The following is a 26,040-nucleotide window of genomic DNA, read 5'->3' as shown; positions in this document are numbered from 1 at the left end:
ACACAGGCACACTGAGAGGGGACAGGTTCTGCGAACTTCATGCAAAAATAATACCGTTGGTTGTTGGGGCCCATTGCATCATGGTAACCATGGCATCATTCCCATGGGAACGGAGGCTCGTTACTAAGGGGATGGCTGGTCCCCCCCCCCCCCCTCTGATGCATTCTCTCCACCCACCCCACCAAACACTGATGTGACAGCTGCTAGCAATACAATCAATCATTGCTGTCCCCATAACCTGCTACGATTAAAATGAATTCTATTTTCTCCCAAAATGAAAAAAAAATCACAGCCAAATCAAGATGTCAAAACATGAAAATCATTCAGGCATTGAGATGTCTGCATACATCGAGTCCAGGAGAATGTTTCCTCTTGCCTAAGTGGTCATGTTAACCATTTGCCGGTGTGCTGACAGTAGCTCGGGGATGCCGAGAGAGCGCGATTATTGACCGCAGCGGGAACATTTGTGGGCTTGTCTAAGTGCCGGGGCATTAATCTTGGGCACTCTGGGTGTGGATATGTGGTAGGCGTTTACAAATTGTTTGTGACCGATGTGGTGTACCCTGGATGATGTACGAGCAACCTGCGAGGAGTGGTGGCACAATGGCTAACCCACTGCACTTTAATCTTTGTACACACACCCATATTGTGTACCAGGAAAGGACCTGGCCAGGAGTTTTCAACATTGCCTTGTCCACTCTTCAGTATCATCATCATCCCTTAGCTGATAAAAATGAATGTCACTTTTTGGAAGAAAACAGCAGTCATTCTAGGAAAAGACTACCCTTCCATAGGAATGTGGAGTTTCCACCACATCTCTGGGCCACCAATGGAATAGAGCACCCAGCCCCACACTAGACTAAGCAAGGGACAAATTACACGGTCAGTTGCCAGATATAAATCAGCACCACTGGAATTACTGCTGGGATAATACAATTGCACACATTTTCAGCCAGCGCAATAATCATCATAATAATGATAATGGAAGGGGTTGTGCTGAAAGTCTCTGTCATGATAGGATCGCCGCTTTTCCAGCTGCCACTCGCGTCTCTTGTGACGTGGTTATTCCACGTTGGAACTAGTGATGTGGAGGTGCCGCTATGAAGCCGATTCGCCCTGCAGCAGCCCATACTCACTGCGATTTCCCCCTTTGCAGAAGCATCGCGGTATAGGAATAGGAACCGTTCTGAATAGTGGCGATGATAAATGGCGCTGTGGAGCACTGTCATTTACCATCCCGTTTCCACCGTGTACTTGTGTTGTGCAGTATAACCACGCAGAGACGAGGAATACTATAACGGCTGTTGCCGTTTATTAAAACACTCTCACACTCGGCATCCTACACTCACACCAGTGTAGGTGCACTCAATCACGGTCCTTCACCCGGACACTGAATACTATTTGGACCCTACCATCGGCTACCCTTTGGCTATCTCACTCGTCTGCCCGGAGTGGGGGATCAGCCAACACCGCTCCGCGACGAGGAAAGAAACCCTCTTCCAGCCGGTCCTTACACTGGCACCCAACGACGTCATGGGGTCCCCCTTAAGAACCCCTTAGGCGGCTCCTCCTCCCAGCTCGGCCCCGCCCACGTTCCAGAAAGTATTTTCTGAAAGCCCCTTACGTAACCCGTGACATTAAGTCATCCTTGACTCTCAACCCGCTCGCACCTCCTTCCGTACGCCCCCTCATTGGTAACTCACAATACTCCTCTACACTTGTATAGCCGGACAGGGCTTTTAAATACCTTTGGTGGGTCACAGATGAATGAACACTGAGATGAACGTGGAAGCTAAATTTTGAAACACTTTTGCCAGGCCACTGAAAATATTCCCCTCTCGTAACTGAATAGTGCGGCTAAGATGCTGGCAGTGACGGATACATATCCATCATGGACCATTAGGAAGTGGTAGGTTTGAGTTGCAGTTGTGGTGATTGCTACATTGGAGAAACGAAACGTCATGTTTCTGATCGTGTCCGCGAGCACAAGTCAGATCTGAAACACGGCAGAACTGATTCTTCGGCCGTTGCCGATCATTGCTACAACTCTGTGGGCTCTCATGAAATTGTCTTTTCCGAGACCAAGGTGCTCTGCAAACCTCCTGGCTACCATCAAAGGTTTGTACACGAAGCCATACAAATATACAAACACAGACATAATTTCAACCGTGATGATGGTTACAAACTGAGTAATCATTGGAACGATGTGATTAACCATGCAAAAAAGATTTAACTACACTTATTTGGTCCATCTTATTTGACAGACAACTATTACAGGTTATTGATAGACAGCCAGGCTTGTTTTACCATGTTTAGTTGTTTTCTTTTTTCACACTATTGTTATGTAGGTCAGGCTTAGTCACAAACCGTACCTCTCCATAACAAAGGCTCAGCCTTTTGTTATGCAGTCTATTCTTAGTCTTAAGCCTCACATTACCATATTAATAAAAAGTGTGCCTTACTTGGCCCTTCCCCCTCTCCAACCATTATATATACGGAGTGGTAGCTCTTGTAATCTCTCATTTACTTGATACAGCTATCGTGGCTGTGACGGTTCCAACTGAAGACGGAAGCTTGTGTTGCCTCCGAAACGTCGTGATTTTAATTTTTATTTTATTTAACTTTTATTAATTTTAATGCTTTACCTACGTGACTTTACCGAAAAAACCTAACAATATGAATAGGTTTCATGCGGTTGTGCGCTGTGTGAAATTAGAATCTTTATTTATCCTGAAGAAATCCGATGAGCAATGAAGCACTTGTTCATAGATGTCCAGTAGAAATGAAGTCATGGACCACATTTGGCCCAAAGGCTCTATGTTCCCCACTCCCGGACTTGGGATAGGCTCATCTTTACGCAACATCATGAGAATGTGCTGCTGCTGCGACTGGCTGCCTCCCTCGCCGACCCACTGTTCCTCCTGCCTGGCCTGCACATACCAGGTCTGCCAGGTATTGCGCGGTCTCTGGCGGGCCACGCCTGCCCACTGTCGGGCTCCGTGGCCTCCGGTCATCGAAGTCCGTCTGCGGTGGTGCCCCATTGTCGGCGGTGACCAACGTCCTCCTGCGGTTAGACTCCCCCCCCCGCCCGCCCAAGTCTCTGCCACTCCTGGCGGTAAGCACCTGCCCGTGATCATGCTCCTTGGCCTGGGGCCATCTGTTCTTCAGGTGGGCAGCTGCCATTCCTGGCAGCATGCCACCACCGCTGGTCGCCATTGCTCATCCGTCTTGGTCCTCTTTCATCCCCGTCTATCGGCGCCTGTGCCCGTTGGTGCTCTCCAGCTCTGCCAGTGTCGGCTCCAGAGGTCTCCTCTTGTGGCCCCTCTGCCCGACTCCTGTGCTCGATGGTGGTTTATGGCCCTGCTCACATCTTGACTCCCATCATCTTCAGTGGCCTTTGCCAATTTGGGGTTGCACTCCCCAGAAACCTGGGTGCCGCACCTTCACCTTGGACTGCCCCAGGTGGCCGCTGGTTGACGCTGCTGCAACCATGGGCAGAGCACTGCCTTCATTGTCCTGCCTCTGTGTACCACCGTCGCCAGCAGTTTCATGCATCCTCCGGCTACCAGCGGCAGCTCCTCCAGTGCCACATTTAGCTGCCAACTTAAAGGATACTAATGCTACTCGTCCACTGCTCTTTCAGCATCCATCCTTGCTCTGCCAGCCAGCTCTGCTCCCAGGACAACCAGTGGCTTTCGACAGCAACTGTTGCATCAAAACGCAGTGGACGCCGACTGAAATCCATCTACCTGTGCTCCCGTCATGAAGCTGATCATGATATACGTCGCCTCGCCTGCAAAGCCACCATCAAGCTTATTGTGGCCTTATGCACTTCACACAATAATGAACGCATAACATCTCCATCCAACCGCTCACATCAACTCTAGTCGACACTTCATGCCTGATGAATTTGCAGTTATGGCTTCTCATCGTGACATTGCCTCCTTCTGGCTCAATGTTTTTTTCTCTGTCACGTAAGTTTCACCAAGTGACACCTCTACTCAAGATCCCAAACACCCTGCAAACTAACACCTGATCCCTAACTTATCAACCATCTTCAAACTTCTTGAGCACCTCGCACATTTCAGAATCAAGATCACGTAATTTCATTCCCCAATTGTCACCACCTTCAGTTTGCCTACCGCCCAGGGCACTCCACCGAGATATCACTCATCAAGATTATAAATAACATTTAACATTTTATTTCAATTTCAATTACAATTTAATTGATTCAAATTCTATCATATCACAAGAGTTTGATTGAACACTTAGAATCTGATTTCGCCATCAGCGGCACAGCTCTTCAGTTGCTCTCATCGTAGTTCTCCGACCGGTTCAACATCAAGTCGGCAAAGTCCTCAACCTCACAGTCGTCACATCCACTGCAGGTCCCTCACGGCTCCATTCTCGGTCCTTCACTTTTCTCAGTCTATACCTCCCCATTCGGTCATCTCATGGGCAGTCATGGCATAAAATATCACACCGACGCTAATGACACTCAATTATACTCCACTCTGACCTCAATCTCGTTACATTCAGGCCCTTTGTCATGTCACCACCGGTTAAAGGCCTCCTTACACACATCAGTTATGGGGAATGTTGACTATACATCATCATAATGGTCAGTACGGGTTGGTGATGGTGGTTGGCCCGGGACCAGTTCACATGACACTTGATGCTGATGTTAGCCATGGCTGGGAATTAAACTCCGGTCACAGGGTTCATTGCATATTGCGCTAACTTCTCTGCCACTGCTCCACTATCAATTGCATATAATTTCAAAGAGTGTAATACATTCTCACGCCAACGATTGGATGTATCTTGAACACAATACCATTAACCGCATCAATTTCCATAGCACAACCAGTGTCAGCTGTTGGTAATTGATACCCTAATTAGTTGCAGACAGTTCTTTACCACAACTGCTGTTTAGACCTTTATTCGTGCCTTCGTCATATCCAGACTTGACGACTGCAACTCACTTCTCTATGCCTCTCAACATCCCTCACCTCCCTCCATCCCTCACCTACCTACATCCCTCACCTCATATCCCTCACCTTCCCACAACTGCATATGATCCACAATACTACTACCAGACTTCTCACCCACACCCGTAAATTAGATAACATCATCCAATACTCAGATCCCTCCACCAGCTCCTGATCGAGTCCTTGATTCATTTCAAGATCACACTCAGCATCTTCAATTTACTCCATTGACTTTCCCCTGCCTACCTCTCCCCTATGATCGGACTCTACTCCTCATCATGGACTCTCTGTTCAAGTTACGAAGGCTTTCTGTGGAAGCCCCCAGTCAACCTTCGCTCAGTGGGAGGGACACTAATTATGCTCTGCTTTTCCCAGAGTTGAGAACTCCCTTCCCCCAAAAATCCATAATGTTGACTCACTGGCCTTGCGTAAGTCCAGGCTCAAGACCCTTCTTTTGTCTTTCTGTCTGAGTGACTGTCTCCCTTTATGAAATAAATACAGCCATCTATTTCTGTCATATTTAGACTCTATGTGAATCCACTTTTTTGTAATCAATTAATTTGTCAGTGGTGACAGGGGTGGCTGAATATACACCACAATATAGTCATCGCTCCTCCACTGCCTATCAGTCCCAGTTCCTGAGACCAATAACGATGAGCACGTTTTGTTTCCGCGAATTGTTTGTAGATGTTGACAGCGATTGTTGTAAATCTCTTTGACTCGTAACGCGGTTGTCACACGGAAAAGTGTAATGTAAAAAGTGATATTTAGATTTTGCTTTAATGCTCGAATTCAATGAAATGAATGAAAAGTGGATTTTATTTTGTTGGTGCCACAGCAAGACAGTAAGGATCTAACAGGCGGGTGGCAAAATTTTAAAAACATTTAATCCGGATTTCGTAGGGGGAAAAGGGGCTTGTGATCGTTGTTAATTCCGAAGGATGTTTCTGACAAACGGCTGGCGTGGACACTGGGACACGAGGAGTGCTCGTTCATCTGTGCCGTAAAATTACTGATGACCGAATGACAGGTCAGTGCTGCACTGGAATTGACATGCGTCGCTGAGTGGAGATCATTCCTTCAAACCAGAGTCATCCAGTTGTGCAGCCCCTTACAGACTGGGGCTATTTAAATGAAAACCGCTCGACTGGTAACCGTTTTCATAATCGATTACTCGCGCTAAAAGTCAGTAATGTTAGTGATGATTATGCCAATTGGCGCTCGCGCGAACGATTTAACAGTTTTTTCTAAAGCAAAGAAAAACAAACAGTAAAACACATTTATTGCAGACCTATCTCATTCGGTTAATTATGGATTTCTTCTCGTCATGCGCGTTCGTGTGATGCAAAGGAAGGTGCGCTAGGTTAAAGGCGGGTTTCTTTTTGCTGTTGAGTGAAAGTGGGAAGGAGCTTGCTGGGTGGGCTGTGCCAGGTTGGGACCCTCCTGCAGTTGAGATGACGCGTGGATACTACTCAGCATTGTCTAGCCACGCTCATGTGTGTATGCAGTATTGGTCATCTCAGTCAGTCAACCCATAACACCTGGGCCTGTCCCATTACCTCATGTCAGACAGCCTTGCACATTTCACGTGGCAGCCTCAAAATGCACCTAGCCTGGCACAAATGCTGTGGTAACATCACTGCCACTTTGTGGCGAATGGCAGCTGTTGTATGTAAGTGGTGGTGCAGTGGTTCGCGCTATGAACTACAAACCTAGCGACCGGAACCGGATCCTGGGTGTCCAATCACCCCCCCCGCCCTTAACAAATCATGTTCACTCGCCCGCAATGACCAAATTAATGAAGTATGATTGAAACGGCACGGGGAGTCCATCATACGGTGGGTCAACAATGCAACTATGAATTATAATGCACGGATTGAGATGGCTTTTAAATGTGTGACTGTGAGGTTCAAGTGAAAATGCCTCTGTATCTGTGGCAGTATGTTACGTGATATAACGCAACCCACCATCTCGCATATTTCAGATGCTGGGCGGCACTGCGCTTTGCACAGTTTGTTCTGTGGTTCCGAGCCAGATGCACGGGTACATCCCGTGCGCTATTTGTAGCCACAACTGGCAGGACCTGTGCCCGACTATCGCTCCTGCCACCACTGATATGTCCAAGGACGTCAACTGTTACCGTCATCATGTGCGCACCGTTAACAGCTCGGGTCAATTAACGTGGTGCCTACCTTGATAGATTTGACGGTAATGGTGGTAGTAATAGTGGTGGTAGTGGCGGTAGTGGCAGTGGTAGCGGCGATGGTGAAAGCGGTGGTGACGGTCGCGGTGGTGGCAGCGGTAGTGGTGGCAGTGTATCTATGTTGAACTTCTTTTGCACCACATGTAGCCAACCGTGATAATTGGAGGTGTGGGGAAGGACAACAGACTGAACACAAAAAGCAGTTCTAAAGAAATTAGTTTTCAATTTAGATTTAAAAGTGCATATCTCCAGTGGGTTCCGAATATCGGAAGGAAGAGCGTTCCAGAAAAAGCGCATCTGAAAGCGCACAATGCAGTGACCGTCTTTGTTCGATGGTCAGCGAAAAGCCGTTGCGAGGATGACCGATGTTCGCGTGATTGCTTATTCTCTTTGACAAGATCAGCTCGGTTTTGTTTAAAATTTGTGGCAAGCACTTTGTGTATAATGAAGTGGTGGTGACTGTAGTGGTGGTGCTGATGGTGATGGTAGCAGTGGTGGTTGTTGTGGTGACGGTGGTGGCAGTGGTTGTGGTGGTGGTGGCGGTAGTGGTGGCGGTGATGAGGGGGGTGTAATTCTTTGCTAGAAAGCTTTACTCAACTCTGCTAAAGAAATGTGTCTGTGGAATAGCAGTTAACCCGATGTTTAATTCTCCGAGATAATGCAGTCACATGTGGCCAGCCTGAGGCCATCGACTCCCTGCACTTTAGAACCCAGTTTAATCACAACTTAGTCTATCAGTCTATGGGCCTCTATGCAAGGTATGGTTCTCCACCCATTCTGCATGGGTTACTTCCTGGTTTTCGGATTCCCTCCCATAGCTAAAGCACCTCAATTTGAAAATGTATCTGCAAATTACTAATTGGGAATTACGCACAGCGGCAACATTGTACCCTTCTGCAAAAACTTGGCAAGACCCTCCTGAAAAATACCCATCAAACTAAATGAGCATAACATTAAAATAACAATACACGAGAACCAAGGTTAATCACAACTCAGTCTACATGAGTCTACAGATCTCTATGTGAGTCTGGGTCTCTATGTTCGTCTGGGTCTCTATGTGAGTCAATGGGTCTCTATGGGTGTCTATGTGAGTCTATGGGTTCCTATTTGACCACTGCTGGAAAGGTTTGCTGCACTTAAGAACTGGTCTAATTACCGCTGTGCAGCTAAAACTCGAATTCAAAGCCCTGGACCCTGACGGTGCTGTCTCTGCGTCTCTGGCCCCTGAGCCACTCGGCCACTTCACATGCGGTCTACTGTTGCACTGCCCGTTCTCTAGATCGTCTGTGAGATGGCTCTTGCCGAGGCCAGCTCGTTAGGATCTGACAGACGTGGCGATTAGCGGAGAAGAGACTCGGACGTGGGCCCCCGGCACGCCACAGGGACACTCAAGAGCGTTTACCGAACGCGCGAACCACACCACACCGCACCGCCAGCGATGGGATAGGCCGTGACAATGCATCCTGATAATGTGCCCTTGTTTATCATATTCCGCGGGACACACATTAGTGCTGATGCACTGTAATAGGGTCGTCACTTTCGCTAATAGAGGTCAAGCAATTCCACTTCCATATGCTGGGCAAAGCACATAATGATGAAGTCTCAGGGGCTACTAATGATTGTGGCCGGCGTGGACTATGAACGATGAGTTGCACTGCTGCCCAGAGCAGACCCGTGGGTGATGAGTCTAGACGTTGTGGCGTTCATCTTTGTGGGACCTCTTGTGGACAATGCCAGCCTTAGTGCATTCCCACAGCTGCTGCAAAGTATTCCACAAGCCACGCTGGGTTGTTCCCAGGGTGAATTGCTAAGCGACCTAACGATGCTGGTGTTTTTAAATATAATTATTTTAGATTTTTATTCCAGTGCTGTAAGTCATGCGGCTCTGTTTCCCCGGCCCCTCCTGTTCTCTTCCCTCTCCACCCACGTGGATAAAGTCAAAAGTCAAGAAATTCCATTTAAACACAATGCTACATTCTTTTCACTGGATACTGTTTATTAATTGTATGTTAATAAAAGTAAGCGATCGTAATTATTTATTGTCTGCTTATTTATTTTGTTTTCTATATTCTCCAGAACGATGCTAGTGATTGATTTGTGTTGTCTATTATCTAGTTTTGTGTCGAACTATAACCCATGTCTTACAAAGAGAGTCCCTTGCCTATAAACATCTGGAAATTCATCAGCATTGGTGCATCAAGCGAGCCTCACTGTTGATGAGACACTGAATGTCGAATCTGGTCCAGAATTTGCTTGTGTTGAACCAATGCTGCTGAAATTATGCACTCCCAGTAGACTGCCATGTGTGTGCTGTGTAAGAAGCATCTTCATATTTACGTGAAGGGAGGGATCTGCAAAGAGGGGAGTATTATCTGCTTAGTTGTTTTGTAAAATGTGGTTTGACTCACACTTGGCTTAGCTCACACTACCCCAACATTAATTCCACTGCTTTTGTCATTTTACACTGTTCATTTGTTTTTGTGACTAAAATCGTGGTCATTAACGTTCCCCACCTGAGAGATGACATTTACCGCACGCATCTTACACGCTGAGCCCTGGATATCAACACTTCCCATGGACGGCCCTGATGGACGTTTTTAGCTCGACACTAATGTTCGCCATGACCAGGCATCAAACTCAGGCCACCAAGGCCGGATTAAGTTTGATGAGGACCCAGGGATGTTTTCGTTTTGGTCACCCTCTTTGTATATTAATGTCCTACCCTTGACTGTTTTGCCACCAACCATGCCCAATTCCATACACTCCGTTGCTATTCACCTCTGTTATTTCAGTTCTAGTTATGAGATGAGATTCACATTGTCAGACTAAGTGGAAAGGGTGGACCGTGCGGCGGAGTAGGTCGCTATGACTGGAGTTGAGACACACCGCCGTGGAGGGCAAGCGTCCTCTGAGACCGACGGCAAGCTCAGAGGCTAAAGGTTTAGAGATGGGCGGGGCAACTAATGTTAATGTAGGAGAGGTCTCCGACACCGGCAGTAGGTCTACATCATTACCTTGGCTAAGGAAGGTGGTCCATACAGTGCAGGGTTTTTTCACCCTATTTTGGGCAGCCCTTGCATCACTGTGGCCGCTTTTCTATCAGGAAGGGTCGTAACCGTAACATGACCTTATACAAAATTTTTATTTATATCATATCATCTGTACGAGAGTTATGTGACCCCGTTTTACAGACAGATGGACTGATATATCGCAAAAAAGGCTTTCAGCCTTAGTGTGAAAGCATTAAAATCAATCAATGTTTACACACACGATTTGATGCATGCACCGCAAACTCCCAATGACGTCCACTCCCACGCAGCCCTGATATAGAGCGGTCGGGCATGAGTAGGAAGCGTTCTTAATAAATAATGAACAAGTGCTGGCTAATTGATGCTTAATGATGATGGCAGTGGGACATGGGGGTGGAGGGAGTGCAGTAGTTCGTGATGATCGCAGTCATTCCCAGTTAGCTCATCCACTTTCGTGGTGGATGGCGACTCGAGTCTGGGTTGTTGTGGGAATCACTGGGATGGGGTGGGCACAACGTCTTCTGTAGACTGCGTGTGATTTTGAGGGGTACAATAATGGATTAGACTTCTAATGAAAATAAAATATAAATTTTAGTCAATCAGCTTGGTGGGCCTTTCACCCTAATAAACTCTAAACCTAAGATTCGTCACCACAATCATCATGAGCCATGGTCTATGCACTGCTGGGTGAAGGCCTCCCTCAAGCTCTCGTCATCATTCATAGTCCAATGGATGGGATTGGTCAGAATGGTAGCCAACGTAGCGAAGGCACCTGCCAGTCCATCCACAGTGGAGTTGGGGCGGTAAGATCAGCTCACGTGCAGGGCGGATTATCACATCGCAAGACTGTGAGAGCTGGTGGAGGCGTTCATCTAGTAGTGGAAAGATCATGGTTGATTATGATTACTCTTTGATTATAATGCGCAAGGTTTCTTCAGAGGTTGATACCCCATGAGCACGGCTGCCCGAACTCTTCCCGGACCCTCCCTCTACTTATCTTTGATGCAATTGAGCAAATATACAAATAAGCACGTGCTATAACTCCACCGAACAGCCATTGGAATCTCAAATTGATGACCAATGCCATCCCATTGATAAAATTAATATTTCACTTGTCAGAGTCTCGGAGATTAAAAATCATTGGAAAAAAATAAGTAAATTGAATGGATTCTCATGCATTAATGCATGCATAACACTAACCAAACACGAACCTTAACACTAACCCTAAGAATAACTTCCCAGTGAATATTTTCTGGGTCACTGGTCGGCTGGAGTTGGCACAAGACCAGTCGCCACAGCCATAGCGACGGGTATTTGGGAAGTGGTGTACCAGTTGCAGAAATATTTTCTGGGTCCCTGACCTCGACAGGCCTCGGTGTCATGAGTTTTCTGGGATGACTGGTAGATTCACCAACTGTGCTGCCCCCTGTGCCACCTCGCTGTGTTTTAGTCTGCCCGGCGCTCCACTCATGGTTATGGGCCTCGCTCCTCCACCCTCTATCACACACACACTCGCGAAAATACTCTGTGCGGAGCCGGGCAATGATGGACGTGCGGTGATGACATCACCTGCACCTGCCACTTTCTCGGCATTTGCTCCACCAATTTCGCTAATTGCGTTTGAGAAAACCCATACCGCATGTTCCTGAGAAAACGGAGATGCAAACCAAAATCAATAACTTACTCTGAACAAATGCAAAAGGAAGCAAACGAATGCGATACTTCAGCTTTTTTACCGATTGCTGTGGAAGTGCCTTGAACGTATTGTGTCAGTTTCAGTGGGAATGAGCAATGTTTCATTGGATTGTAACGAGCTCAGCAGAGTCACGAAAACGAAAAACCACAAGCAAATGTAATTATCCTCAGAATGTTTAAATATATTTAATTCGTTACTTTGATTTTATTGTGTCACAGTTCATAAGAATAGGGACTATGATCGTGTAGCATTTTCCAAGATTGTAATTTATCTTCACGCTTAGATCATTTATTCACACTTCCGATTATCACGGTTGGCTATGTATGGAGCGAAAGAAGTGCAACATACATAATTTGATGTGCCGTTCTTTCATTAATTCACCCAAAAAAGTTAATTAAGAAAACTAATTTGACCATCTACTCTATTCACGCATTGGACAGTGCTCATCTCCATTTGTTATCCTGAGTCAGTCATTTAAATTCCAAATTTTTATGAGAGGACCATGAGAGATGCTTTCAGCATGATTTTGCATTTCCCAAAATTGTGCTTACCATTGATATGACTGTTTGACATTCAGGCCACAGGAAATCGTAGCTGAGTATGTTAAGAATATTTCACTCATCTCTCACGTCAACTTCAAAACACACGGGGGTCAGAGCACTGAGCTGGCAGCAATCACATCTGAGTTCGAATCTGTATTTTGAACCCAGGATCGATCTATGCTCTTTCGTGATAAAAGTGTAATGAGATAGTGACCTCTACTGGTTGGAAAAGGGAAGAACGGGTACAGGCACCACTATTAACATTATTCAATCCCCAAAGGGAGAGGTATCTGGGCCAAAGGTGAAGAGTGGGGCTGGCCGAGAAACTCCGAGGACCGGCAAGAAAGTTACATGAGAGGGCTTGGCCGGCGGAGCCTAGCCGCGCTTGCGGCAATATAAGCAGAGGCAGAGGAGGACTCGGGGTCGGTGTGGGGAGTCTTGGGTTCGAACTGCGTCGCTGCTCGCCGTCATCTCTCTCCGTCGTTCGGCCACGTGGCGGATCTCTTGCTGAGCTCCACCGTCCTCCCCGGCACGCCATCAGCCAGCGGCGAGACCGGGAGTGGACGGGCGGGTGGCTCAGTGGTAGAGCAAGCAGCTTGCAATCTGAAGATTGTGAGTTCAATCCTAGTTGGGGGTTGACTCAACCCATCATCCCTCTGGGGTTTAAGATAGGTTCGGGAACTGATAGAGTTAGGTTTGAGGATAGGATACCAGGATAATTTTAACATCCTCCCTGGACTCGCCTTTGACTACTTCTCCCATCTCATCTCACTTTACTTCGCTCCACTAATTATCTGCTCCAGCAACCAAGGGTGTCTGCCGAAGCCCGCAGTCAACCACCGGTCAGTGAGAGGTTCCTCATTCTCTTATGTTGCCCCCATTGTCTGGAACTCTCTTCCCCTATCCGTCTGTGCTGTCGACTCCCTGCCCTTTTTCAAGAGCCCAGGCTCAAGACCGCTCTCTTCTCCTCTATGACCGACTACCTCTTTGTATGAAATAAAAATGACCACTGTTTATTTCACAACATCTTGAGATGCGGTCGCTTATCACACTACAGCCCTTTGGTGAATCCACTGCTACGTTGTAAATCCTCTGCTTGATTATCAATCTGTAGTGGAGAAAAGCTCGTGGGGTTTTGCAAACAGTGTGCATGCATGTGTGAGCCGCGGACAGTGAGGTCACATCAGGGCGAACAGGTGCTGCGAGAGAAAGCAACACGAGAGAGACGACCAATGAATATGCATAGCCGTGATTGGTTGGCTGCAAATGCAGGCGCGGAGTAGGCGCCTCGGAGTGTGCAGATTGAGGCGATAGCAGCGGACGCTACGTGCGGGAGGCGACGGGAGGACGCCAGCTTAATTAGGGCAGTTAATGAGGAGGAGGATAAATACGGAACGGGTGAGGCAGGGAGTTGAGTTGGTTGGAGTGAAGACAAGAGGGGACACAAGAGAAGTCCGGGGCCCGCTCGCCACACCTCGTCCTCTCCAGCGGTGATGGCTGAGCCCCCACTGGAGGCAAGGGCGAGGTTGGAGAAGTGAGGGCAGGCAAGCTAGCAGTGGAGAGGCTAGTGGAATCCTAAGTGTGAGTGCGCGAAGACTAGCTGTCGAGAGGTAAGCAGAGTACATAGCGGAAGGCTAGCAGTAGAGAAGCTAACAGAGTATATAGCGAAAGGCTAGCAGTAGAGACGCTAGCAGAGTGTATAGTGATAGGCCAGCAGCGGAGAGAGTGAAGCGAGCGGAGCGTGGCAGGCAGGCTAGCAGTGGAGAGGCTAGGAGAGTGACAGAGAGCAGGCTAGCAGTGGAGAGGCTAGGAGAGTGAGAGAGAGAGAACAGGCTAGCAGTGGAGAGGCTAGGAGAGTGAGAGAGAGAACAGGCTAGCAGTGGAGAGGCTAGGAGAGTGAGAGAGAGAACAGGCTAGCAGTGGAGAGGCTAGGAGAGTGAGAGAGAGAGAGAACAGGCTAGCAGTGGAGAGGCTAGGAGAGTGAGAGAGAGAGAACAGGCTAGCAGTGGAGAGGCTAGGAGAGTGAGAGAGAGAACAGGCTAGCAGTGGAGAAGCTAGGAGAGTGAGAGAGAGAGAGAGAACAGGCTAGCAGTGGAGAGGCTAGGAGAGTGAGAGAGAGAACAGGCTAGCAGTGGAGAAGCTAGGAGAGTGAGAGAGAGAGAACAGGCTAGCAGTGGAGAGGCTAGGAGAGTGAGAGAGCAGGCTAGCAGTGGAGAAGCTAGGAGAGTGAGAGTAGGCTAGCAGTGAAGAGGCTAGGAGAGTGAGAGAGAGAACACGCTAGCAGTGGAGAGGCTAGGAGAGTGAGAGAGCAGGCTAGCAGTGGAGAGGCTAGGAGAGTGAGAGAGCAGGCTAGCAGTGGAGAAGCTAGGAGAGTGAGAGAGCAGGCTAGCAGTGGAGAAGCTAGGAGAGTGAGAGAGCAGGCTAGCAGTGGAGAAGCTAGGAGAGTGAGAGAGCAGGCTAGCTATCGCCCCTCCCCGATGGATATAGAGCCGTCCCCTCATCTCAAATGCGGTGGAAGGAAGGACCCTGCTGGAGGACATCATGCCGCTTGTCACAATCATTCTTATAGCTGCGTGCTGCCCTGGGAGGGATGCCCTGGGTGAGCATCCCTCACGGGACCACAGAAATTACGAGATGCTCGACCGGTGATTTGCGGCTCCTGCTGCTCCACTGGCTGCAAGGCTGAATTAATTAGGCCCGTTCCCCATAACCTAATGAGAGACGCAATCAGGGAACAGCCAAGTAAGGAAATACATTGATGGGTGGAATAAACAAGGAGGAAGCCAGGCAGGTATGTAAGCGCGTACGTAGATTAACAAACCTGGTTCAAATACAAGCAGTGTGATTTACACGTACATTGTGGTGCATACACGTGTATACACACAGGCAATGTGATATAAAGACATGGTCTATGATATACCATGTCCATCTTGACATGTCAGGGGGAGGGGTACATATGTTTTCAATATGAGTGGTGGCACAGTGGTTAGCGAGCTGCACTACGAACTGGACACATGAGTTGTATTGCTGGCAACGAGTACCATCCGTGGTGTGTGCTATCTGAACCGGCCCTTAGAGCGATCCCTTTCAGGAACCCACAATGACCAGCATATGTTAAAACCTGATGTATGGAGGCCTTCACCCAGCAGAATATTGACATTACTGAGAATTAAATTCTCTTAATACAGGGGTGATCCTTAGCTTCATTTCACTAATTAAATCGCGCAGATGCGGCTTCAAAACAAACCAAGCGTCAATTCAAGTAAAGTTCGTTCAGCATTAAATCGCCACGAGTGTTTTAAAGCCTTTTGGCAGTTACACAATTATGCATGCAGACATAATTACATCATATTACGTACAGAAATACTAGTCCATTAGTGTCACATTGCATGTGTGGATTAAAGAACATGCAAGTGTAATGTTCGACCCAGTGCCCCTCATGTAGATGTAGGTGCTCCGGTGACATGACAAAACCACCGCTTCGCAGTTTCTTCAAAGACCGTCCATACAACCTTCACAAAATGTTGGGACAAGTGCTGTTCGTGAGCACCAATGAAGTCCATCAAACCGAACAGCCTTTGCGATCCTCGCTAACTCGTCCTTTGTGGGTAAAATTGTACGGCTCTCACCACATCCAACGTGTGGAGAGCTCTGCCTGCAGTCCGATTCAAAAGGAGCTGGACAGATAGTTGACAATTGCAGCTCTTGTTGTCGATTAAAAGTTGAAGCCACCTTGGGCAGAAACTGAGGCGAGATCCTCAGAACAACCTTGTCGGCCTTGAAATACACAAAGGGGGGATAGGCCAACAAAGCCTGTACCTTGCCCACTCTCTTGGCCTTCATCAGCCAAGAGACTGATGGTGAAGGCTTCCTGTCTGGTAGGTGTATCAGACCCCGATCCATCCAGATATCGTCGTCACCTCCGATTGACACAGTTGGCTACATACAGTGTAAAAGAAGTTCAACATACAGACGTAAAGGCGCTGTGTTGGCTGTAGGACACACTTGGTCGGGTTCACCACCCATCTCTGGTCTTTGAGCAGTCGCTGGAAGGTGTTTGACTTGCCGTAAGTTGGGGCTTGAAGAAGACCTGATCAGCAGATCGTCAAGGTATGGATCAATGTGGATACCCCTTTCTTTGATTGTTGCCAGCAAGGCCACCAGGGTTTTTGTGACTATCCTTGTGGCTGAAGCTAGCCTGAAAAGCAATGCTCCAAGGCTCTCTCTGCATTGTTAAGATTAACTCAGTGGCCAGTGGGCGGCGGCATGGACCCAGAGACATTGGATAATCGCCACTGATGTTAGCTGTGGCTGGGAATTGAAGTTCCAGGTTTGGAGCACAGTGCACTAGTCACGATATCACCACAGTGGTTACAATAGTGACTAAAACATTCACACGCATTCATTCAGTCACGAACACACTGCGCTAACAAAGCCTGTGATACATTCTCTCACGCACAGATTGGCACATAATAACATGTAATGAAAACATTTAAACAGATAATAACATGGAATCAGTTCCAAGCCATATTTCGCAATCAAACTCTGACCGCAAATCACACTGCATATTCATTCGCGTCCATTAAGAGGTTTTATTAAATGGCTGCCATCAAAATATTTGGCATGGAAACATTCGCTGCGAGGTGATATACGGTTCTGAAAAACATGGTGAGCAGACAATGAGAGCGTTATCAGGAGTGCACACCTGACTGGGGGAATTGTACCTCAAGGCTAGCACTTCCTCCCTTCTCGCACCTGCCTCCCTCCCATCTCATCCCCCTATCACATCCGCCTCCCTTCTACCTTCCCTTCTCACATCCCCTCCCTCCTACCCCCCCCCCCTCTTTTATCCTACGCCCTTCTTTCCCTTTCCTACACCTCTCAAATCCCCCTTCCTCTCCCACTCAACACTCCCTCCTCCTCCCCCCTCACCTGTCTTCCTCCCACCTCCCCCTCTCACATCACCCTCCATCTCTCCTCCCCTTCTCACATCTTCCTCCCTTTCCCCCTTTTACATGGCCCTCTCTCCAATTTCCTCACCTTCTCACCCCTCCCTCCTCTTTTCCCCCACGTGTCCCCAGCCCAAAGCAAATATTAAGACACTGTCTCCACCTTTGACAAAGTAATCTCAGGGAAGGATTAATCTAAAGTTTAATGTAAATACAATGAAGTTAATTATTGGAATTTTTTCTCAAAATGACTCACACCTCAATCCTGTCTGGGTTGACTCATCCTTAAAGGAATCACCTGGTGGGACAAATAATGGCAATCCTTTGTAGACAAAGGTGACCAAGCACGACATGGTTCAAGTGATTGTGTTCAGTATGAGGCGGTGGTCATCTTCATGATGCCTTAGCGAACTAGAAAAATTCAACATTCATATGACAGGACCCCAGAACATCTGCTGTTGACCTCTCAAAGTAGTACTAACTTTGACTACGAAGTTATTATGATGTGTAATTGTGGATAGGTATGTGGTATTGATACTGATGGAGTGGCAAGACATAAAAACTTTAGTAATGATGATGAAGTGGACAGGTGTTGAGGTGGCCAGGTGGCTTAGTCTAGAGCTGACACGGCTGACATCCTGTGCTGGAATCCAGGTTTCAACCGTCTGTGATGAAACCAGGTTATGGTCTTTTTCTGGTCACAAATGACTGGACACAAAAAAATACTAAATTTGGTTTTGCACTTGATTTGGCTAAATGCGCGTGGTGAGAATAGAACATGTCAGTTTGCTGAGTGACGAGCATTATTTTCTACAGCAAAGTGGTGGCAATACGCTGCCCCGATGGTGGATAAGAAGATGTTTTCAGGGATGTCACAAGAAGTATTGTCATATCTACTTCTGTGGACCATTTCTAACACACAGTACATTGCACACTTTTCAATCATGCTGAATTCTTCATCTCACGACATGACGCTTCTTGGAAAACTGTCATAATATTGTGGGGGGAAACTAAAATAGTTACAGATAAAGAGTGGATACGTGGATTATGATGATGGTGATTGCTGACGAGTGAAGTTGTCCTTCAGCTGATATTTGAATTATCAGGCCTTGGTGGAGTCGCTGACCCCGTGACCAGATTCAGTTCAGAAAAGCGGGCCAATATTAATTTATGTTTGAAAATTATTTTAAGTCAAGCAGTGCATGTGATAATCAGGGGACAAATCTAGAAGATTGATTTAGAATCAGGACCCTTCATCAATGATGACATGGCATTTTGGTCACTCAACTCACACACACACAACTTTTAACTAAATATTTTCCCCCAATTGTATCGTGATTGTGTCATGAGATGAACAATCTATTGGAATGTTTCAGTGCAAACCTTTTTGTTAGAGCTTGAAGAGAGCTCTATGTTCCAAAAAGTAGGCCACCACACTTTGGCCGATGCTTTGCCACATGTGATAGTAAAACTGACTTTTTTTATTCTTAGTGTTAGAATTTAGCCAAATTAAGTGCAAAACTTAGTTTTGTATAATGGGCTTTTTTCAGTCATTTGTTACTTGATTAAGACCACAAAATCACTGCACTTGACAACACGGATTTATAATGGATGGGTGAATCCTGGATTCAAGTACATATCTCATTGGTTCTGGTCCAGTATTCTGGCCCATGAATCTCCTGGCCAACTTTAAAATGTATTCTTACACTCGTGATACGTACAAACATCAAACTGCATGGATATCAGTCGATATTGAAAATTATTACTGGTTTATCGATTATCGTTGAACAAGCCTGGTTTCCTTACTTTATTGGTGATCTGGCTGATACCATCAACTCACTACACTTTTCAACTTGGTTTAATCATAGGTGGCTAAAACCCAGAATTTAAACAAAATCTAGATGGTGCTGACTCAACTCTCTGGCCGCTTACTCACCCGGTCACTTTGAAAAAATTAAACTTTTTTATACTTTGTTGAATTATTGTGTTCCGCATCATCAAACCGAAGGTGTTGATGGAGCTAGAGATTATTATTTAAAAAGCAAGCAGATTATTTGGTGTGTAAAAAATAATGCGTGGCTGAGTGGATCTGTGCCAGACACTTATGAAACCAATCCTAACTCGGGTAGTAGGCTCACAGCTCTGCGCCTTGTGTTGATTCCAGACTTGATGGGATATTGTGGCAGAAGTCAAAACTCAATGAGGTTGCACGCACGCAGGCGCAATGGTAATCGCTGGTTGAAAAGAGGGGGCGCTGAGGATGGTAGTGGTGGGGGAGTACTTGGAAAGATATGGACAGGCTTCGCTAATGATAGGAATATCATCGCTATAATTACTGAGCGTGACAAGAGCGAGTATTGCTGACAACGCGCAGCGAGGAAGAGAAGGAAAGACGTAATGTGGCAGGCGGGTGCGTGGGTGGGTGGATAGCCTGGTATTTTGTGGATGGGTGGGTGGATAGACCAGTGGGTGGGTCAGTGTATGGGTGGGCCGGTGGCTGGGTAGGAGGAGGGGCCAGGGAGATCGGAAGGAGGTATTTGGTGGCAGCACCAATGAGGCAGGCAGTGAAAATGCCGGGGTTGTGAGGAAGGGTGACGTGTCAGGGCACGAGGTCACCTGGCAATGCGTGCCACGTGCTGAACAAACAACAGCTGCTGCCAGCATCACATGATGAGTGTCATAGTCCCACCAAAACACAACCTAATATTAATGTTATTTTAAATGTTTTTAGCCGGCCGCTCAAATAACATCAGCACCATTCCCCCACCCAGAACAAACTCCCCCGTTCCCTTCTGTCAAGCTAATTTAAGCAGATAGATGCTTTAAATTGTTATAATACAGAATGAGGAGTGGAAGATGGCAGCCTTCACGTGGCCTATTCTGTTAAACGAGAAATCACAAAACTCACAACTGAGCCATAAACCCAGCAACCGAATATCGATTGAGGGACTTTCCTGGTCAAGTGCAAGTATCTCGCAAACATTTTGAAGAGGCGTAAGTAACATTGACGTGTTCATGCTCCAAGAAACCCACATCTCCAATGACCAATAAAATCAAGAATACACTTCAAAATCATCATATTAACATATAAAGAAATACACAACCAAGCTCCGCCTTAGACAATAAACCTCATACAGATCAGGCAAAACAACAAATCACTTCGCTCCTCAACCCAAACACTCCTCCAATCGCCAACAACCAAACACAAAACTATGGGGACATCTTTATCATATGCAGTACCACACCATGAAAACCTCCCCGCAGCAATCAGCACACTCGACTCCATCACTGTATTCATGACACAACTCAAACACACACCTTTTTGCACTTGCATATAACAACTCACAGCCACAACTTGCTTGTCTTTAAATATTTAAAACAACTATAGTAAGTATATATTTCTTCTCATTGGACAAACATTTCTACTTTTATGTTTCAGTATTAATGTGATGGCGCCTCGAGTGGCAGATTTATTTTTCGCAGAGAAGCACCACATGTGTAAGCAAAAATAAACCTTACTTGACCAAGAGGCCGGTTGCTTCCTCATCCATGGCTACAACCTCACGACTCGCCACTACCACCCAAAATATGGTCTGAAAAATATTCCCCGATTCCACAAAGGCCATCATCACCTATATCGGCATTGAAATCCCCATGATTATCTCACAATGAGTCCCATTATGAACCTAGTTCAACATACATAACCAAAGTCGGCTGGGATTGCTACCGGAAAGCCATCGAAAATGTGGTGATCCGAATCCTCATGACAGCGGAATGTTATCACCGGTTCATTGGCCTTCCTTACTGCCACTAAGAAAAAGAGTATCCCTGGGGTTTCCAGAAATGATCCACTCACTCCTTGCAAGGATTAATCCCTGCCTCAAAACATTACGCTTGCAATAGGCGGCTACGTGTCCATTTGGATGACAGAGTCACCTTGTCCCAATTCCTCAATAACGGAGCTGCCACAAGGTTCAACGATCGTGACGATTTAAATTTTTATTTAAAGCTTTCGTGACTGCAGGGATTCATATTCTTGGTTCTTTCGGTAAAGTCACGTGACTTTACCGAAATAACCAAGAATATGATCGTGACGATGTTCTTAAATATTTACATGAACGATTTGCTATCAACAATACCGGACATTTTGCATATGCAGATAACCTTGCCCTGGCAACGCAAGCAGCCACCTTCAATGACATCGAGTCCACCTTCAAAGGTGACCTAAACTCCACGCAGGGATATTTCTACAAATGGAGGCTCGAGCCAAACCCCAACAAAACAGAGGGCACTGCATTTTATCTCAAAACAAGAACATTAAGCACACCCTGAAAGTGTAATTTTGTGCCAACACTCTGCAACATGACCCAACTCTGACCTCTCTCGGAGTGAACCTGGACCAGACACTAACCTTCCGTGACCACCTAAAGAAGGTAGCCGTAAATATTAAGACAAGGGTTAACCTGGTCCAGAAACTAACAATGACAAGCTGGATAGCATCAGCAATGTGTGCTACGGACATCAGCGATGGCCATTGTGTACTCTGTAGCTGAGTGCTGTGCAGCACCAATACGGATCAGAAGTAGCCACACTCGACTTGTTAAAGTTCTTAACTGAACGCTGCAATGCATTGGTGAATCACAGGAACCCTCAAGTCGACCCCAACAACCTTGCTTCCCGTGTTGCTGCACATCGCTCCCCCATCTATTCGCCGCAACCCCACAACCCTCCAGAAAACATACATCTCCCCATCCATGCACTTCATCATCAACCATCCAACTTTTGGCCCATGCGCTTAATCTTCGACCATCCAACTTTAATCCTAAAATGCTTGGAAAGCCAAATAGAGTTCACAAGATATCACAAATAAACACCTCGTGAATATCCTGACCTAGAATATCCATGGCTTTGATCTTCCATGAAGCTTATGTTTAACCATAAACCTCATCGGCAAAAAACATGGGAAATGCTGATACTTGATGCGCCAATTGGAAAATAAAAAATACTTAAACGTGTCATTGTGGTCACCCAGTAAAGATAATGGAACATATATAATGACTCAATGTCTGATTCACAAATATGAAGGAGGCATCACAATAATACACTGCTACTGCTGATGTCATTATCTGGCTCAACCACCTTCATGTAAAATGATAGTTGTTGCTCCATATCCACATCAGCCATATGAAGGAGAATACAGAAGGAAACCAATTTTGATTTGGCCAAGAAGTAGATGTGGCTATGGGTGGGATATGTGTGCAGGGTGGAGGAGGGCATTATCGTGGCGCCCACAGGTCGACAACCGAGGGGAAGATATAAAAGCAGATAGTGGTGACGCTGCAGGAAGGTCAGGGTCAGGTGTTAACCACTCAACAGTTGTGAGAATCTAGAACAGAAGGGAAGCGATGACAGGTCGCCATGGCATTTGTAGGGTGACTATGACCTCTCGTCAATATTTTGATCTTCACAATAAAATGAACACCTCTGCAAATAATCACAATTCCTAGAAATGCGGCTCCACTCGCCCGCTTCTGTCGACCACTCAGGCGGTGGCTGCACCTCGTTAATTCTGGTCGGGAGTGCATTATTTATTGCACGTCTTTATTCCTGAGTGACCTTGACAGTGAAGGGAAAACAGAGCGCGCCGATGACAGATGGTCATCGCGGCTGCTTGCCACGTGTTAACCATACACGCGCTGATTCTCTAGACGAAGACGTGTGGTTGGAGAAGCCCTGAAATTACCAGCAGTGTATTGGGACACCTGATGGGGTGACCGTCTCTCTCGCTCGTTTCTTAGGGGGCCTTGACATGCTTAAGAGAAAACAAACACTGTTGGCTTAGAGATCCGATAAACAATGCCTATTTTGCAGCACACTGATGAAGACCGCTTGTGTTGCGATCGAAACGTCGTGACTTTTTTGCTTTAATTATTTTAAATTTTTTATGTTATTAAATTTTATTATCTGTTATTTTAATTTTATTTTCTATCTACGTGACTTTACCGAAAAAACCAAGAATATGGTAAATAAGGTTTTTTTCTTCCTAAAATATTTCATCTGGAAAATCGCTTCATATGCAAACATTTCATTTGCAAGATTGTCCAGTGTCAACTGGAAAATAAATAGCAAACACATGACACGTATGCACACACCTATACAAAGACAAAGGCCCCTCCCGGAAAGCCTTAAGACTGTTGGGGCAAGTCCTGTTCGCAAACAACTATGAAGCCCGGGACGGCACACGAGGAGGTGAGTGGCCAGAATTACGCCTCGCCGCCTTTGTCTCCATAGTAGATTTTTTTTTACACAGCACACCAGGCTCTCACTTGAAGGTAGGATTGGGGTCGAGCTAGGTGACCCCACGACCGATTCCGGTATATGTCGCTGATGTTGGCTGTGAGTGGGAATCGCACTTGGATCTCTGGATTCGTGGAGCAGTACGCTCACCACGTGCACTGCATAACATCACTGTATAATATTTAAAACGTATTAAAACACGATATAACATTACTGCACCTTATTTAAAATGTATTATGAATTACATAACACTATTGCACGGCATTTGAAATGTAAAGGAAACAGTCCTCACCTCATGGCATGCCACCAGGGCCTGTGATTTAGTGGGAGGTGCTGCAAAATGGCAAACCGCACCGTTGATATGGAGTTGGAGCAGCGTGCTCAATGAATTAATTACAGCCAAATAAATATATAAGCGCATGCATTTACGGAGCATGCATGGGAAGTTAATATAACATTTTTTTTTTTTTTATGGGAGAACTCAATTATAGAGAGAATGTTTCAACTTTGAAGTCTCCTCCACAAACCTGGAAAATGTCGTTGATAACGTTCATGTTTTTTTGCACAAACATTTTAATTTCCAATGACACAAATCATAATGTTTCGAGGTCTGTGACAAAAACCACTGAACCACAAATGTTATTAAATTGGCGATGGAACTCCTATGGGAGAGACAACAAGCCTGCGAAGTAAAGCAACATACTTCAACAATTTGTGCAGCTCCTGCTCTTATCCATCTGTGTCGACTTTCTCTTTCATGCTGACAGACGCACCCCCCCTCCGTTTTGCTTATAGTGCCGATAAATACCGCACCCATCATTATAGCTGAGTGGCACGTGCAATTATAATACGTGACGACCCTTACTAGTTGGCTGTGTTGGGTGGTGGCGGGTTTTAACGACACATTTATATATTTACGCGATCTAACCCAAAAACACCTCTATTATGAATACGTAAATCATTAATTTACTGGACATCTGTGAAAAAGAGCTTGATAGTTCATCAGATTTCTCCAGTATAAATACATATTCTGTTTCGGTTCACACAGCCAGTTGAAACGAGTTGAAATGTTGTGCAATCATGGTTCAATTAAATAAGTCGCGACTGGCGACATGAGAGCACGTTGAAGCGCCTCTGTGTCTGAATGAGAGTGCCCATTTGGGTGTTTACTTTCCAGGTCAATGCCATCGATAAGTTCCAGTCAATGACGCTTGCAACGACAACAAAAATACTTTCTTGTAAATATTCATAATAATATGCGAGAGTTCGGCGATGATTGCTTGGTATACCCCCAAAACCAACAGGTCTTAAGTTTGATTCTGGTTGCTGTGTTAATAAAAGCTACAATAATGTAGTGCTGTGTATTAGACGAAGGGTATGTTGGTCTAGGTTAGCAGTGGAAGATGAAAGCAATGAAAGGTACCCTTTGGTTATTTCGGTAAAGTCACGCAGGTATAAAATAAAATATATCACGACGTTTCGGGCGCAACACAAGCGTCCGTCATCAGGTGGGAAAGCTTTTTCCCACCGAAAGATCCAAAGAGTATGGATTCCTGCAGTCACGAAAGCTTCAAATTAAGATTCAATGAAAATGTATTCGAAAAAAAAACGATTTCGGGGAAGATATCATGTAACTGTAAAGAAAAGTAAGTGGGCTTGAGCAGGACTTCTGTCTAGAAGCAGATGACGGCCAGTGGTCGAGAGTCGTGACAGAGTGGCAGCCAGAGGAAGGAACACACACACGAGAGGATGTCCGCTCCCGGTGTGGAGCTTTGGAATCAGCTAGTGTGCAGCTCTGCGGATCGCTCCATCACGTGACTGTTATGGATGGCAGCAGCTTGATGAGGCTCCGTCCAGCAGCGCACTTTGTTTAATTCTAGATTTGATTATATTATTTTATTATTATTATATTATTTCACTTTGTTTAAGCCGGGTCAGTCAGCGAGAGTCCACCTCGTTGTCTTGTACCTCGCTGGAGGTCACCGGGCAATTGCGGGATTGCTTCGTCACCCTCTTTACATTTTCAAATCGAAATTGATCCAACCCTTAATCTGGTACGATTGCCAACTTGCTGTTTGCCGACCAGCAAATCATCCCGACTGTGCCCGATCACATCCAAGGCAGATTAGTACTTGGATTGGTGACTACCGGGGGCTTGTGTGACCAGGCGATGGAAGTGTTCATTGTGGTGTTTTTTTCTGCAGGTTCTGTCTAATAATTGTTCACCATCAATACCTGCAGTTTCCCTCCTGCCCTAATTAATTTGTGTTGACTTTCAGCAGCTGTCTGTGCAAAAAAAGATTGTCAAAGTAATTCCCTGTTCAAATGAGCATTGA

General features: G+C 46.2%; 1 protein-coding gene across 1 annotated transcript in view; it reads right to left on the bottom strand.

The window, feature by feature from the left end:
• Positions 1 to 26,040, bottom strand: part of LOC133344077 (potassium voltage-gated channel subfamily B member 1-like) — a 106,270-nt gene that overhangs the window by 16,642 nt on the left and 63,588 nt on the right. The window lies entirely within an intron of this gene.

The sequence above is a fragment of the Lethenteron reissneri genome, chromosome 19 (genome assembly GCF_015708825.2).
Source record: "Lethenteron reissneri isolate LAM-NWPU_2019-01 chromosome 19, ASM1570882v1, whole genome shotgun sequence".
Classification (NCBI taxonomy): Eukaryota; Metazoa; Chordata; class Hyperoartia; order Petromyzontiformes; family Petromyzontidae; genus Lethenteron; species Lethenteron reissneri.
This window is presented reverse-complemented; position numbering and strand designations above follow the sequence as displayed.